Source organism: Dromaius novaehollandiae, chromosome 2, assembly GCF_036370855.1.
Source record: "Dromaius novaehollandiae isolate bDroNov1 chromosome 2, bDroNov1.hap1, whole genome shotgun sequence".
NCBI lineage: Eukaryota > Metazoa > Chordata > Aves > Casuariiformes > Dromaiidae > Dromaius > Dromaius novaehollandiae.
Window position 1 is genome coordinate 35,814,286 of NC_088099.1, and position 17,466 is coordinate 35,831,751.

A 17,466-nucleotide genomic window follows, 5' to 3' on the forward strand; every position below is an offset into this window, starting at 1 on the left:
CTCTCATTCTGTCCCAGCTTCACCTTCCTTCTCCCCCTAACCAGGTCTTTATGCCAGTGCAAGCACTTGTCCATCAGTGAATTAATTCAACTCACTAACCCAGGAAAAAACCCTTTTTTTACTGGATTAATTTTCTGCCATTTTAGTCAGCTGAAACAATTTGCCATGTGGTCAGGTTAGTATCAGAGCTGGCTCAAAATAACCACCAAAAACAGAGAAGTGATTAAAAACAGGAGGAAAGAACAGAAAAACTTACTTTTAAAACAAAAATATTTCATTTAAAATGAATGTGCTTGAAACTGTTCTGTTGAAATCAGATCCTACATGACTTGACAACAAAACCTGACATCATTAGGGAAAACAAAGTCTCTCCTCTTGGTCCGCCTCACAGAAGGTACATCAAAACTTTCACAAACACGTTAAAGGCAAGGCATAAGAAAGAACTGCAACACCGTAATATAATAAAACTAAGGTTCTCAGGATGCTCTATGGCTCATCTAGTTCTGCTTCACTTGAAGAAAACAGGAGACCAGAAGAATTATGATTATGTTGTGTGAGTTTCCGAGGCTGGAGAGAGAGAGAGAGATCACTACTACGCTACCTACTAGAAAGTGCAGAGAAGAATGGTAGCCTTCTCTTAGGGCAGACAATTTAACTCAGTTAAAGAGTGACTCTGATGAGCAGGGACATAACAGGATACGCTTTCGCAAATAAAGTCTAGACTACGAATCTTTGTACAACTTCTTACAGAAGAGCTCAACAGTAATTTGATTGGTTTCCCAAAGGTATACAAAACCTTTTTTCTTTTTTTCTTTCGGATATGGTTTTTGTGGTGCTGCCTTAAGTCCCCTTAGGTTCTTCAAGGTTCTGCTTGAACTGCTCCCCCATTACGCCACAAGGGAGCCTGCCACGAAAGCCGTGCTGCGACGGCAGGCACTTCTGCCGCAGAGATCCCCAGCACACATGCAGGTGCGCCCAGGCGCACACGTGAGCACGCTCGCTCTCAGTTCTGAAAGCTCACCCAAGTTGAACAAGACGAAAGAATGACCCAATTCCAACAGTAAAACTAACTGAAGTAGCATGAGCACATTTCACGTCTTAAAACGTTTACTCTATTGTACTGATAACAGTTTGTGTTTGCAAATCATATCGACAGGATGATTCTATATGTACAGAACTAAAAGGGAATTTACAGTTTACCTTTTATACGTTCTTCAAGTCAGTGACAGAAAAGTGATTAGTCTGAGCACTCCTGTTTCATCCAATTTTCAACAGGTGTTCTGAAGTTTTAATTCCAGGCTTCAGTTTTAGTCATCACAGAGCCCACATACCAAAAGAGTTTAGCCCCCTCTTCACTGGGCCATGTATTTAATGGTAAAATGCATGTCTTATCTTCTGAAGATCCATCATGAAAAAGAAAACATTAAATCACAGAGGTATTTCACTATATATTTATAATAATCCAGCACACACAAAGCCATTCCGCAAATCCATTCCGTATGTTTCTCAAAAGAAAGTAAACAATTGCTTGTTGTTATTAAGTAAATATTGCTTATTCTGCTGAAAACAAGGGAGTTGCGACTACTTATACTAGGTTAGATTTTAACCTTTAGAATTTCTAAATTACAAAAATCATCTATAATAATTAAGTCCTCTTCATTCTCCAGTTTGATACTGCTAGGTAGGGTAGCCTTATAGCAGCAATTACCGTACCTCACAAAAATGTTATGAGTTATGTTTATTAAGCAATATATGTGATGAGAGAACTTAATAATCTGAAAATTAAACTGTGGTAATAAAAACGACATTTAAACACCACTGAGCTATTCTTTCAAATGTAAGTCTATGTACTAAGTGCATGCTTATGACATTAAAATAAATGAGCACTTGGCTTCACAGGTTAACTTATGATATAGATGAGAAGGGGAAGTTTGATCTCAGAAAAAAATAAATACGTAGCATCTTAGAAAACTGTCTACACTGCTATAAGCACTGAGAGAGCCAAAAATTTAGTTATGTTTGGCGTGAAAATCTACATTTTTAATTTTATTGCATCAATTGCAGTTCAGGCTTCTGGGTAGCATTACCAATGGAGCAATTGAGGTTTCCGGTTTTCACACAAATTCAATAAAAGAACATGCACATTTCACATCCAAGTAAGCTACCTTTTAGGAAGATTCATGTAGTTAAACTACAGTAATCATTTGTGAAAACCAGGAGATCCTATGCACACTTCATTCTTAAACTATGATACTGAGGAAACTCTGTTGCCAAAAAATTGATAAGAAAATATTTAATGGAGCGAAAAGGATGATAACCCTAGATCAATAATTAGAAGGTAATTCACTCTCCCAAATCTCACCTACTATGAAATGTTTAAAATATGGCAAACAGCCCATTTTAACTACTACAGAGAAACTGATGTTCACTATAAGCATTATTTTTCCAGGCATCGATCACTGGAAAAAGGAATGTTTAACTATGCTTTTAACTTTAAGAATAGCTGAAGATGACAAAATTGACACTGTGGATGGAGATACTGAAAGACTGTAATAAGCAAGTTACCTCAACAGGCTTCAGTACGGCTTGTGAATGAAGCTTGAGTCTTTGCTGTCATCCTTAAAAACAGCAAAATGCTCTTTCTGCATACATACACAAGTATTTAAACTCTATCTAAAGTAATTTTCATTTTCACTTCTTCAATAGAATATTTTAAGTACATAAATATTACAGTTAAGATACATTTTTATAAACATTTTAATCAAGATTTATCACAAGATTTAATATGCAGAATACTACAGCAATCATTCTAAGGATGAATCTCAGATTTTTTTCAAGTATTCATAGCTGCAAGTCAGTTTTACTTTTAGAAAGCATAGCATTATCCCATTTCTTGTTTCAGGCATAAACAACAATTTGCCTGAATTGGCAAAATAAGTAACTTTCGTAATACAGCTGTCAGGCTTCACAGTTCAAAGCAAAACTCAGCATGTGGATGACTTACAAAAATAACACAATAACCTGATTTAAAATTTTTCTAAATATAAATTGTTTTATGAAATCTAGAAACAATTCTGAGATATTTTCTCATTTAGTATCGATTAAGGTGATTTTAAAGAGAGAAAATCCCTGTGTAAATAATTATCAACAAATGGAAAATATTTTCTTGAATCAGAGTGAAAATAATACTGCCAGACACACATCAATAAAGTAATAAAATTTAGAATACTATTTTGTGTTTTGTCTTGAATCTGGAAATAGTGAAAAAAATAGAATATCTGATCAAGACTTAAACAATTGAAGTCCTGTTTCTCTGAATAGTGGCGAAGGGCAACACGTAGCATTTGACATAATGGTCCTGGATTTTCCAAAAAACTTTTCAGATCCTTCAGCATATGTTGTCTGTGGGGTTAAAGAGGTAACCTTCTCACAGAAAACACAGATTCATTTCAAGATGTCCAAATGAAACATTTTTTCAAAAGAAAATAAAGACTTGAATTCTCCTTAGAAGATCTACAAATAAACTAGCTAAGAGTTGCTTGTCCTGCAGATGATCACACAGTTGTTAGGTGATCTCTGCTTCCGAACCAAGCTGTAATTTCAGATGCAGCCCATGCTCTGCAGATAGCTGCTTTTCCTCTCCCTTTGCTGCTCCTCTTTAGCATTAAAGAGGAAAAAAGTCAGCAGCAGGACCAGCAGGAGGCAAGCCTGAGCACTGGCCCAAGCCTCTGCACACTTTCCAACTCCTGCTGGGAACGCCTTCCCAGCAGCTTTTCCAAAGCTTTCCACATACATAGCTTTTACCAACTGTCCTATCTATCACTCCCAGACATCATCCTAGCCGATTCAGACCCACATGCCAATTTCTGTGCACATTTGCGCAAAAACAGTGCAGGAAACTGTTCACCTGACGACCTCTCCATCTTTACCTTGGAGAATCCATTCTAGAGCAACCCAATCTACAGCTCTCGTAGCAAATGAAACTATTTCTGAAGACTGTAAGTTCTAATTATTAAGAAGAAAAGTAATATAATTGTATGTGTTTGTATATGTGGTTTATTTCACACATTTCAGAATTTAAAATGGTAGACTTGAAAAACACAAGTATTGAATCCTTCTGAGGGATCATGCTGAACGACTTTTTCAAAGCCAAGAGGGAAATTATTTTCAGTGAAAATTAGGTCACCAAACCCTTCTGCACCTATAAAATAGTCTCCCCCTTCCTTTAGATATAACAATAGATACAGAGACAGATGTATTCAGTTTCCTTTGAACTCAGAAATTAAGGAGTAGCAAAAAGACAATACACAACAAGCTAATTGCAATTAACCTCATTCAGTTTCATTTTATGAATATTAAAATTCTGTTTTTTGAAGTTTCTATAGTCTGCATGTCACCCAGAGCTACGAAAGACAATAGGATAAACTATCTGACCAAATGAAACCTGTGAATTGTGCATCTTAAAGTGTGCCATCACAGTTACATGTTCCAGTGACGCATTTAAGTTACTTAAATTTAAATAATAAAAAATAATTGATATGGAAAAGGACACCTTACTCCATGCTGGTAAGGTGTATATTCTTCAGTGTTGCAAATGCAGCTAACAAATGAAAATTATTGCTTTTGTTGTAAATGACTAATTTAGCCATAAAACAGAAACGTATGTCGCCTCTCCTTTAATGTGGTAAGTAGCCTACATGGTATTCACTTAACTGACAAACAGCTCTTGCTTGCAAAAAATTAGCAGCAGCTTGACCATGGATGTGTTATATATTTTAAAGGACTGGACTTTTTCATGCGTTTCCCGCTGTGCCTCTCAACACAAGGTTATGACTAAATCACACGATTTCACTCATTTGGCAAAATGTTCGTGTCTAGCTGTACTACCAAAAGTATTTCATTTTTTGTACTAATGCACTTGTAGTGACTTTCTAAAATGAGCTCAAATACTTATAATGTTGCTACTATATTTGCCTGTGTTGCATTAACACCCTATACCTTGGCAGGAACACTTACCAAATTTTTTTCCTTTAAAAAGAAATCTGAGTTTTCCAAAAAGACTGCTAGGCAGTGACATTACCAATAGCAACACTTACCAATGGAAACCACCATGACTATGCCATGCTTAGTTTTTTGTGTTACATTGTAAAAACATCACTCATGGACCCACACATGAACATTATTCATCTAAGCTGAATTTATTTTTTACCAGTTTATCTCTGACAGTTGCAGTGTGTCTTCCCCAAATTAGAACTTTTTCTTTAAGTACAGAGTAGCTGTAATGAGAATATAGAAATAAGATCTGTTAACTAATTTACAATTTGCAATTAATTTTTGAATTGTGGGTTCCCATCTCAGCACATGTTTAGGTGTCTCTTAAGCACACAAGCATACATTCAGGCATATAATGAGGCTGGCACTACTGTTTATTACAAATGTTACATAATACTTCCTGTTTACTTACAACTTTGCCAAATATTAACCATTTGGGCTGCCTATCTCAGAATATTTCAGACAAAACAACAGCTGTTTCTGAGAATACAGAAGAGCATATCGCTATACCTATGTTAAATTTTGAAAAATTTTGAGATCTGTCCTCTGAATAGCTCTAATGCTGTTGTGCTTTGAAGCAGGGACATGTTCCCTTCTTTCTCCTTTTAACAAAACATGGTCAAACACTGCAGATAAGAATCACCAACTATGCTTCAACTCCAAGTGTTAGGGGTGGGACAAAAGCTTCTCTGCAATTGCTGCTCTGCCCTATGTAGTCTAGACACAATTTGGCTGTGTAAACATAAGTGTCTAGCATCACCTGAGAACTCCTAAGGTACCCTGGCTTCCAACTGAGGCTCCAAATGGGTCTGGGTCTAGCACATCTCAAACAGCACAAAGCATGTTTGCACAAATGGATCAAGCCCCATGACTGAAAGCAAGGAAACTCTCTCCACTGTGTGCTTAACAACCATCTGCTTGTATCCAGGCACTACAGAGGAAGTGGGAACCACCTGATTTAAATGCAGGAGATCTGAAATTTGAAGAAGGAACAAATTAAACTCAGTAAGTGTGTCTGGATATTGAGACTACAGAGGGGAAGAAAGCATGGTTAGAACATGGACAGAAACAAACCCCTGCATTTATGACTGGACAAGGCTGGGAACGGAAACTTATGGGATGGTGGTCTTGCAGTTGACTAGGCAAGGAAAGGGGTAGTCCAAGGAGGGGATGAGAGAGAGAGAGAGACTATACGCAGGGATAGGAAGACAGAAATGAGTGAAAAGTAACCGCTTGTATGCAAACAGCATTCCTACATAAAGAGCACAGAACTCCACCAAAAAGGGCCACCTTTTGGACAGGTCAGCCTCCAAAGCAAGGCTGAAAGAGTCACCTGCCAAAACATTCATCCACCTGTGTCTGAAAAAAACACAAAGCAAGTCATGCCCTAAATGGAGATCCAATCCTCCTCTCTAATCTTCTCTTCTCACCCTGCCTAAAATAGTACACCTAAGCCCTCCTAGGCATACTCTGGGATTCCTGCTTGCCTACAAAGTGTTTACAACATCTGATCTCCTATCCTGGCATAGGACTAACCTTGTGGAGGAGCTGGCTTTGGAGATAGCGCAGGGAAGGTATCTAAAGACCTCTTCTCAGAATATGTTGAGTACAGTGAATAACTAGCACAATTATTTTCAAATTCTGTAAGTTTGCCTGGGTCTGGACAGATGATATAGTCTCCAGAATTCTTCTGAGAGCCAAGCATGCTTTTAAAAGCTCCCTGATTCCCCATCCTCAGAAGTTCGTACCTGAAAAACCTGGCCTGGAGTGGCCTTCTGTAGACAGGAATTTCCCCTACTTTAGTTTGAACAGCCCAAGCAATGGTGAATTTAAAGCACATTCAGGGAAATATTCCTATTACTGCATTCTCATGATGCCAACATAATGTAGACCTATCAGTGAATTTGGCCTTGAAGGTATCTTTCTTGTAAAAGGACTGTGCAAATGCATACATAATTGGATTTTTAAGATGTTAAATCAGAGAATCCTTATTTATTTTGTGTGATACACAATTCTTCAGTACATTACAAGCCTGAAACATTTGAGCAGTAATACACGAATTTTGGAATAGACAATAATAATTGTATTTTATTTCCATATATTTTGTCTAAATTTCAAACCAAATGTCTGCTCTCTTGGAAAGTCTGGCATCTTTTTGTGTCCTTTTCTGTCTGTCTTTGACTGTTTCCCATGAACAACACAGAAGTAAAATTATTCTTTAAAGGTTACTTTAGATAAATACAACATTCAGGCTTAAGAGGGGGCGAAAAAAGTAAATTTTTTTCTTCTAAAAGTAATCCTTACCTCTGCCCTACAGCTTCCTATTTATCAATTGATTTACTTCATTGTAATGACTGAGGAATGATGTTTTCAGATCTGTTTCTTCGTTAATGATAATTAGACTAGCAAATTTCATAAAGTAACTTTAAATAAAGACCTTGAGCTTCACAAGTTGAATTGTTCTGCTTTTGTGGTTTGAGACACTCGAGTTATTTTTTGTCAAGTAGGAGAGTGATCATCACTCATATTAACTGTCCAATGCCATGAAAGTATACATAGTTCATTATTAAACTAAATACAGAACTTATAAAAATACACTACTTATTTGCTAAACAAAGGAAAATTATCTTGCAAATTCTTTTTTGTGTTGATACTTTAGCCTCATTACTTAGATGATAATGAAAATTAAACAGTGATAATTAACTGGCTAATTTTAAGGAGTGACTTCTAATATATAGCTTTTTGTCTGACTCATAAGGCCATAATACCTCAGCAATCACAGAGGCAAAAAACATGAACACAAGTACCTTTGCTAACTGCCCCTACAAGATCTGAAAAAAAGTCTGCAACAATGAAAGATACTGCTGCTTTTAACATGCTTCTGTTGATTTTCCGAAGAGGTATGTAACTTACAGATGTCAAACAATTATAGCAAATAAGTGAATTCCTCATTCTGAATGCTATGTTAATGCACTTTTTCCCTTTAACTCTCTTCTTTAATTATTCATAATAGCACTTACAAAAAGGACAGTGAACTATAAATATTTAATACAAGATGCCTGTAACAGAAAAAGAGAGAAATAAAAGAGACTTCAAAAATCAAATACTCTAAAGGATTTGTTTATCCTAAGTCAACAAACAAGAGGCAAGGCATATGCTCTTTACATTTTAAATTTATAAAAATACTCAAAATAGCTTTGATGGACCAGATCTATTAAGTCATATATGTACATTAGCAAACAATTACAATTACGCAAATAAAAATTATCACATATAACTGTTTTCTCCAGGTTTCTACTATTCTAAAAGCTGTGGCTGCTACAACAATTTAAATATTGACATTTTATCTTGAGGCGAATGCTGACTAAGCATCACTAGAGCAGTTAAAGCATGCAAGTTGAGACTAAATACACACCAAAGCCAATGATTTCTCAAACCGCACCTGCAACAGCAGTATCTTAGCAAGCACTTGATGTTTCTGCAACAAAATTCTCACAATAGGTCAGAATTCCAGCACTTGGGGTGGTAAGAAAGTATGCAAGAATCTCAAATACTTTAAAATAAAGCCTACCATCCTCCTAGATGCAGAGGAGGGTAATGGATCGAGAATGCTGGAAAACCTCAGTATCATATGGCAGGCAAAAATAATCCTACTTTTATTTTTAAGTCTGTAGCACTCTGTGCTGGCAATGATGAAAATATGGTAATACTGTAATTGTGTTCTGAGGAGGAAAAGATAATTACTAGGAAAATATGCCTTTTTTTTTTTAATCACTAAGACATGCTAAGGACATATCAATCTTTCATTAAAATATTCATGGCCAGTATTTCAATACACTGTATATTCTACACATCACAAATACTCAAGAAGTCACACTGTAGAGCACAAAAAATATTCGAACGACACCTAAAAACTAAAACCAACCATAGAAGGAAAACAAGTTTGTCATTCAATTATTCCAAATTGAACTACTGTCGACTCACTGTGCAATCAAAGGCTTTCTCACAGAACAGAGAGATATTCTTGTCCTTTGAAACCAGGTCAGCTATCCCACAATGAAGACACATTTGCTTAAACCTACAGAAAAGGATGAGTATGCCTTGGATGCCCAAGAGAAGGCCAAAGTGTTTAAATAATACTTGGAAACTATATTAGTTTTCTTTATCTCAACCTTGTAAGAACTCCACAATACAACCTAACAGTGCTTAAATGACTTCATGATAAGGGAAGTTTTCTGCTTTTTTGATATACCAGAGAAACAGAAACTAGAACTGTTCCATTCCGAACATATTCTTCCCCCTTACTTTTCGAGCTTCCTACATTCAACGGATTATTTTTCTATTTTGATTACTGGCAAAAAAAAATTTCCATATTTGACAGAAAAATTAAACTTTCATCTTCAGTACTGAAACATTTATGCACATTTTATTTTCCTATTTCACTGAGAAAAGATTAATACTGTTAATGAAAACTGAAAATAAATCACATTAACCACTTTCATACATAAAGCATATGCAGACAGTATAATCAATACGTGGTGAAGAGTATGTTTACTTCATATTTGAAATTTTGCTTGCACAGTGGATAGTAACGTGAAGAAAACCCCAGCTGTAAATGACAAGAGGATAGTAGAAAAGTGCTAGAACAGATACAGTTATAGCTGCCAAATTATCCTTTGGTTACCAAGCTTACTACTCTCAACAGTTAAAGCAGGCCAGCAAAAGAAAGCCTGCTGCTATAACCTGCATCTTCTCTAAAAATAGAGCTGCCCCTGGTGTCACCTATAGCTATAAGTCTACCCAAAAGTAGACAGGCCCTCAGTATTAATACTTACATTTGTAGCATGAAAATAAGGGCAATCATTCAAGTGCTATAATAAAAAATTGAAGGAATTACATTTTTTATATTCAGCAACTCTCAGGATAGTTTAACCAATATACAGACTAAAATTCAAGTAGTAAACTTTCTGATTTCTTACAAAGCCAAAGAGATTATTCAATACAAATACCGATGAAAAGCACTGACATTAAAATTCAAATCTTTGGGTTTTTTGGCTTTACAAAAAAAGGCTGTGTTTAAAAGCATTTTAAAAACACATCTTCAACAAACTTTACCAACATTTCTACACATTTTAATAAATTAGTGATGCAATATGACTTGCCCTCTTGGGCTTAAGAGAACTAAAGTCTGAAATGATTGAGGAGCTAAAGGGAGGCATTAAGAACTGAAAGGAAACAAATGCACTATTACTGGAATGTTACTTTAGAAGTGAAACAGATAGAGAGAATATATGTAAGGGAAAATAATTTGCTGAATGAATTTGATGCAATAGTTAACTGAAAAATTAACAAAATTATTAAATTATTTGAATACTGCACCTTACGCATTCATACATTTTAAATATGGAATTCCATTACCTGTCATCTGTTCTGAATACTGAACTAAAAATAGTTACCTTATAATTGAAAATGCTATAAATCAACTAATTCTCTGAGGTATTGGATTTAAACTGTTAGCATAGTTTAGAAAGAAAGAACAAACAAGATTTTATGGAGTACACCAACCTTCCTTTATTACTAATAGCAGTTAGTCTCTAGCGAAATGGTATACCGATTTCACTGGTGTGTGGCAACTTCTTGTCTAATATATGTTGAAACCCTATTTCAGCAACTTGCTCTATGCTGCAACTGTATTTCAGACATTTACTGAAGTGCAGCATACCTAAAAACGTTTGGTTCTCTTTGTACATCATCTGCTCCTTTCTGTAAAAACAAATGTACACATACCAATTGCCAATCACCTATTAATTCATTTTGAAGTTAAGGTTTTATCCATTTTTTTCCTTGGCCTTTCTCTGCACAATTATGCTAACAAAGTGATTTCAAGCTCCAGTGGTGATGGAGCAAAGAGTGCACAAAGGCCAGAACAATTGCTTAATCTAAAATGTATGGCACATTCATAAACTACATCTGGAAAAATCATAGGTAATATGAAGAAATCATCACAACATTACAAGGTTTTATTTTCTTTTTTCAAGGGACCAATTCGGCAATAAGTAAAGCTTTTTTCCGCATATCTTGATTGCTACAGTAGGCATTCTTTAGCTATGATGAGATCTAGATTCACATACTAAATCATGTGATGGTTCAAGTTCACATTTTCATTTACATAGTAAAACAATCATGGCTTTCTCAGATATAATTCTCACACTTCTGAAAGTACTGATCCTGATTATTACAATATATAGACTCCTTCATGTGTCTCTGGTCTGTACTATGCATCTTGTTTTCCAAAGTGAAAGCAGTGAGTTTCACATGAAATTTCATATAGAGGAACTCCAAACAGTCAAATGCAATTTTTCCCAATATTTAAGGATTTTTAAATTGTAGTGTAATTACAGGGATGGAAAACCAAAAATAAAAAAACAAATTTTCACAATAACAGCAGTTTCAAGCACATTTAGGTACAGTTCATTATGTCTGACTGACATATACAGACTTGCAGATGTAAGTTATCCCCCGGTAATGTACTATCCTCTACTGGAATGTAACCATCTGGTATGTTATGAACTAGACATGGCATAAAGCATCATCACATATTTAAATTACAGATTTTTATTGACTTGTCCGTCTTGGCCTTCAAAATGGAGATTTTGAAATAATTTTGCAGAAATAACTTGTTAGCTGGGTAGCAGAGAAGTGACTGAGAAACAGACTCCTTTACCACATACACAGTATGTTAATGTCTTATCTGAGAATAATGGGTACTAATGTCCTATCCTTACCACTGGAGCATCAAATTATGCAACCTCTCATGCATGTCTGAAAAAAAATTTTGAACATCAGACACTTCAGGTTTGATGCTTTAACTGTCAACAGGGACACAGGCAACTTAACTACAAGAGGTTCCCTTCCTCTTTAGCATAGTTCTGGTATAGACCATTTGGAGAAAGAAATACAGCACCACAGAATTCCTTTAGGGCAATACTGTTTCAGAACATTTCAAAAACTTGTGGATCTAGAATAGGGTGAAATAATATAAATCAATAATAAAACAAGGGGAAAAAAAGGACATTAATAGTAAGAAAAGTCAACTGATACTTTTAGTCTACTGATACTTTTAGTCTGATATTGAAAATAAACTCCCTGATGACACAATATATATTTTGATAAAAATATAAATTTGGTTTTTCAAAATTTACTCACATTCTGCCAAACTAAATTGCCATTTTTACTGAACATTAATCTTCTTTAGGGGAACCATAATATAGTGAATTAGCTAGAAGATAAATTAATATAAAGATGTCCTATGTGGAAAAGTTTCAAAAATTCCACATCAACCCTGCTTTGTTCTTTGAGTCCTATTGGTTTTACAAAGCTTATTAGAAGTTGCTGGTAACTGCAATTTTGTTTCTTGTGTACCTATCAGAAGTTCTTTCCACATAGTCACCAACTTTGAGAAACTAAACACAGAATTATGCACCAAAAATGCTGTCATTCGTGCTTAAGGAAAAAAAATGCATTAGAAACATACAGGCCACAATGGTTAAGACTAGTTTCCACAAAAAGAGAATAGCGATTCTTTTTTTTTTTTTTTTTTCCAGTCTAAACATACATTCCGTTATTTTAGCTGCTTGAACTTGTAGGAACTGGTAACAAACTACCTCTACAATAAATAAATACACAATTCTATAGATTTGGAAAATCAACAACAACTTGGCACCAGCCTATCGCACAGGATTACTTATTTAAGCATTTGTTAAGAACAGCTGCAGCTGTAAGCATTACACTGCAAAGGATTCATTATGGAGTCAGTAATTTATTATAAATACACTTCAATTCCTGCAGGTCCCATCCAGTACAATATTATTTCCAGAATGTTAAGGAGCTCAACCTTCAGAAACCTCTGTTAAATAGTCTGCACTCAAAGGCAGCAGAAATACTGTAGTTTATAAAGATTTTTTTTTATTCCCTTCCTAGCACAGAATTTGAACACTTCCCACTATGGCATTTAGTTACAATATAAACTATTTCTTAAAAGCAAGCTACAGGTTTATGAGAAGGAAATCATAGCAGAGTAAGTTTCATGAGGATAAAAGTGATTGAGAAAGGAGCAGGCTGTTTCCAGGGCTACCAGTGAACCATATTTAATGTTTTAGCTTGGTTTCCTAGGAAAATAATCCTAGGGATCATATCGCCTGTATGTGTCTTTCTTTGTATCCCTCCTCCTAACTTTATAATTCATTTCTTGATTTCAACTAAATCTACCAAAAAAGTAGAGTGGAAGATGTCTAGGCTTTACAAGTTTTCCAGAAACAGGAAGCCAGGAAGAAGACAGAACCACTTCATACTCTGACCACAGAAAAGGCTTACATCAGAGTTGGGACCTCCTCAGATCCCAAAGCCAACCAGCAAGACATAGTTCTACTGGAAATTGCATTTCATTAACCTGGTAGCAGACACAACTGATTCCAAAGCAGAGAGGAGGTCCTGCCAGTTTCCACAATGTCCTGTCTTCTAGAGTTGAGTAAAATTGTAGCCTAAATAACAACTCTTTCCCTTCATTTTTTCATTCTCTCTTCACCTAAAGGAAACTGATACACAACACTCAGCTCTAAACATTAGAGCTACCTCTCTATCACTCCCCCTCATTCAAAATTCCTCCACAGACAACATTGTCTTATGACATTGTTAAGAATTGCTAAGGGCTCAAGAAGAAAAACAAAAGCTTGGTGTATAAAATTATCTACCTAACTCTGCTCCAAGAAGGCCAAACGCAGAATACCAGTCTCTTCAAAAACAAAATCTTCTGCTACTACAGAGCCCGAGAAGATTTTTTATCTCCCTTGGGCAGGAAACCACTAAACAGCTTATTTCATCCGAGCAAGGCCTCCCATTTTCCCATAGAAGATACTAGTAATTTTGAGAGAGAACAGGAAACATTTCAGAATACATGTTAACCTGTGTCAGAATCCCTGCTGTGGTAACAGGCATCTGATGCTCCTTTCAGCACAGAAAATCATGGATTGCTTTAACTGCTTAAAACCAGCACTGTACTAATTCCCCTTCTTTTTCTACCAGCATTACTGTAAATTACATCCAGAACAAAACCGTAGTAGTCTTCGCTGGAACTGACAGGTGGTTGGCAGACAGAAGAGTCACAAAACTTCCCTGCATGAAGATAATCCTTAGCAGGCCTACATTGCAATAACACACCTGAATTAAACCATAAAATTCCATAAGAGAGTTCTTTGTTTTAACACAGTACAGATTACCCTAATCTAAATTTACTTATCGGAGATCACAGCTTAGTAAGTGGTTAATTCATGTATACTTCCACAGCTATTGCCAGTAAACAGGCCACAGACATTGTGTCAAAATAACACCAAAGGCCTCAGGGCTTGTCAGGTTTTTATCTGGATTTGTCTTGGCCTCCCTAGAGCTTTGTTTTAGCTTGTTTAGTTGTAACAGCAATTATTTAACTAATGACCCAGTGATTATTACCTATTTTGTTTCACATTTTGGTCAACTGTGCAGTGTAGGGCTACTTGGTTTTTATATATATATATATATATATATAGTAATTAACAGATAGTAGCAACAAGTAGATATTCTGTACAAGAATGAACTGCCTGTGACCCTAGAACGAAAACACAGCACAGAACTCAGGGATGGGATGATAGCAGGGGCCTTGAAAGTACAGGCACAGGATGATACTGGAGGCCCAGAGCATTTAACAACTCATCAATGGTCAATTACTGGTAACCAAAGGAATGCAACCTTGGAAACTGGGTAAACCCAGTTTTAGGGGTAACAAAGAACAAGTACGAACATAAGCAGACTATACTATAAATAATGCATTGAGATATAGTGCAGACTTGCAAACCAGTGAAGAAAGAACAAGATGTAGAAACATGTTAACAAACACACAGAAATGATCCCAAGCAGATCCCTCCCAGAGGGAGGAGGAGGAAAACTACCGACATCACACTCTTCCAAGCAAAGGACTCAGAAGGCTGACAACTTACCCCTTGGCACTTACCTTCATCCTCACCCTTAGTGTCTTAGTAGCCACGGGGGTAGTGGAAGTGTAAGTCTAACACCAGACAAAGTGTTAGATATTAGCAAGTTTGTGTATACAGCATTTTAACTGTAAGTAATTTGAACAGTGCTCCTATCCTAACTGGATAGTAATCCTAATCGTAATTCTTCCATTAGACTACTAAAACTTTTTTCAGACTAACAACAAATTCTTGGCTGTGCTTGTAAGGTGTGTCTCCTTTTACTCATAACAGGATTTTGAGTGTAATAAATTGGTGAGAATTCTGTAACTTGGATGCAACAAATTGGTAACGCTTCCTTTCCCATTAAAAATCACATAAATTGCTTATCTCCCCATGTGGGCAAAAAATCCTTAATACAAATAATCAAATAATACAATAAATACAAATAATCCTTTCCCTCAAATACACCAAGAACACTTAGTAATTGGTAAGTTAACTGGACAACTTCAGCAGCACCTATTGTGTATCTCTAGACCTTCTCTGTTCAGTCTTCAGCACTGATATTACACCTATAAAACTAATGAATGATAACCTCACAACACACAGATTAGAGCAGACATTAAATACTGTTAGTCTAGTGACTTCCTCTGACTCAGGAAAATGAAGCATCGGTGACCATCAGTGAACATCAGTTAGATGAAATCACACCAAAATGGCTGAATGACTGGAACTAAGTCCATCTGAGAACTCTCAGAGAAGAAAATGCGTTAAATGAGTGAAGTCCATGTTAGCATATTCCTGACAACAGCATCCACTCAGGGATCAGAAAAGTCTTTGTGCATTCACTCATACAGATCTTTAACTACTTTAAACATCCCCAGTACCTTCAATCCACCAGGTACACCTAGAGAGGGTGACACTAGAAGTTAACACCTACTCCCTTTGCACAAATTTTAACAAAAAGAATTCCATCAATATTCTTCTTTCTATTAAATATTTGCATGCAACCACTAATAAGGATGTAAATGAAATTAATTCCAACATATCTATACATATGACCGGGATGAGACTCTGGAGTCACTGGTTGTTCAAATACACTATCAAACCCACTACACGTGAGGTAGAGCACTCTGAATATGAAAAGCCCAACTTAGCAATGCAAAAGCAGCATGTACCAAAGCATCTGCTGTTAGATTTTCTACACAATCACCAGATTCCCTTCAATTTGGCTCTGTAGTGCATCACAACCCCACCCTGACACACAAATATTAACATTGTCATTAGTTGATAGGTGCTTTAAAGGGCAAAAGTAGCTAAAAGATTCACAAGAAAAAAGAAGCTGGGTTAACCGAGCAGTGGTAGGTATAATACCGCTGATTCTTACCACAAACTAGAATGATCTCCATTCTTCTGCTTATTTTGACACAATCCATTTTACGAGCACTGCTCTCAGCCTCTGTATTAACACTTGTTTTTCTCTAAAGGTAGTGTGCTCAGTGAAGTAAATGGAATGAAAACTCATTACGCGCAAGGGTTCATACTGGATGTAACCTATAGTATTTGTAGTATAATTTAGCAGTTACGCATGTTCAGAACAAACAGAGCAACAATGCTATCCATTGCTTGTTTACACATTGTTAGGAACCCCATTGCTTATTATTTAATAGACTTCTCCACTAACTGTTGTCAGCCTCAGAGATGAAGCAGCTTAATCTATCAAACTCAGACTTGAAAGAAAGCTTAAAATTTAAATACACAGGGAGACTATATATGGCACGGAGGATAGAAAGTCACCCCCCTTCTATTACATTAACTCTCACAGGAAAAATAGCTTTTGTGCCTAACATCAATTACTGCCATGCTTCAGGAAAGCACGTTCAGCAAGCAGCTGGGTATGACTGTATTATTCAGAGTAATAAACAGTATTACAAATTTATCTTCGCACTACTTAGGCAGCTAATACGGAATTTTGTTCCATAGTACACTTATACAGGACACAAAAATCCACAATGTACTGTATATTCTACCAAAACCACAGATACAGCTGTATAAATGTATAATTATCTGTAATAATCTGTAAAATTACCAGTTGATTTACACATCTTTCCACTGATTCTGTATGTAAGAGAGAAGAGATATCACTTGAACACACAGTCTACCCCACGGGTTAATGAGAAAACACTAACTGAAGCAGTACTGAAAATTCTTCAAAATAATATTACACATATCAGTTTACTTATTAAGCTCATTAATTGAGATTATTAAGATTTTGAAAGAACTCAAGATACACCTTCTATGCCTTTCAATATTTTTGACCTACGGTCTGTCGTATTCTGCAATTCTCTGGACCATTTCTAAGGGATACGTGAAAGGTAAAGCAAGAGTTAGACACTATGCATAATTCTGCTGG

The 17,466-nt window shown here is 36.0% G+C and overlaps 1 protein-coding gene across 8 annotated transcripts in view; it reads right to left on the bottom strand.

Annotated features, from left to right (window-relative positions):
• Positions 1 to 17,466, bottom strand: part of PLCL2 (phospholipase C like 2) — a 118,591-nt gene that overhangs the window by 54,691 nt on the left and 46,434 nt on the right. Inside the window, exon 1 of one of the 8 annotated variants that reach the window (XM_026103792.2) lies at positions 1,201 to 1,320. The exons of the other annotated variants lie outside the window; for them this stretch is intronic. The gene's annotated coding sequence lies outside the window, so the exon portion shown is untranslated. Of the gene's footprint in view, positions 1 to 1,200; positions 1,321 to 17,466 lie in introns of those variants that run through there. 8 annotated transcript variants of the gene reach the window in all.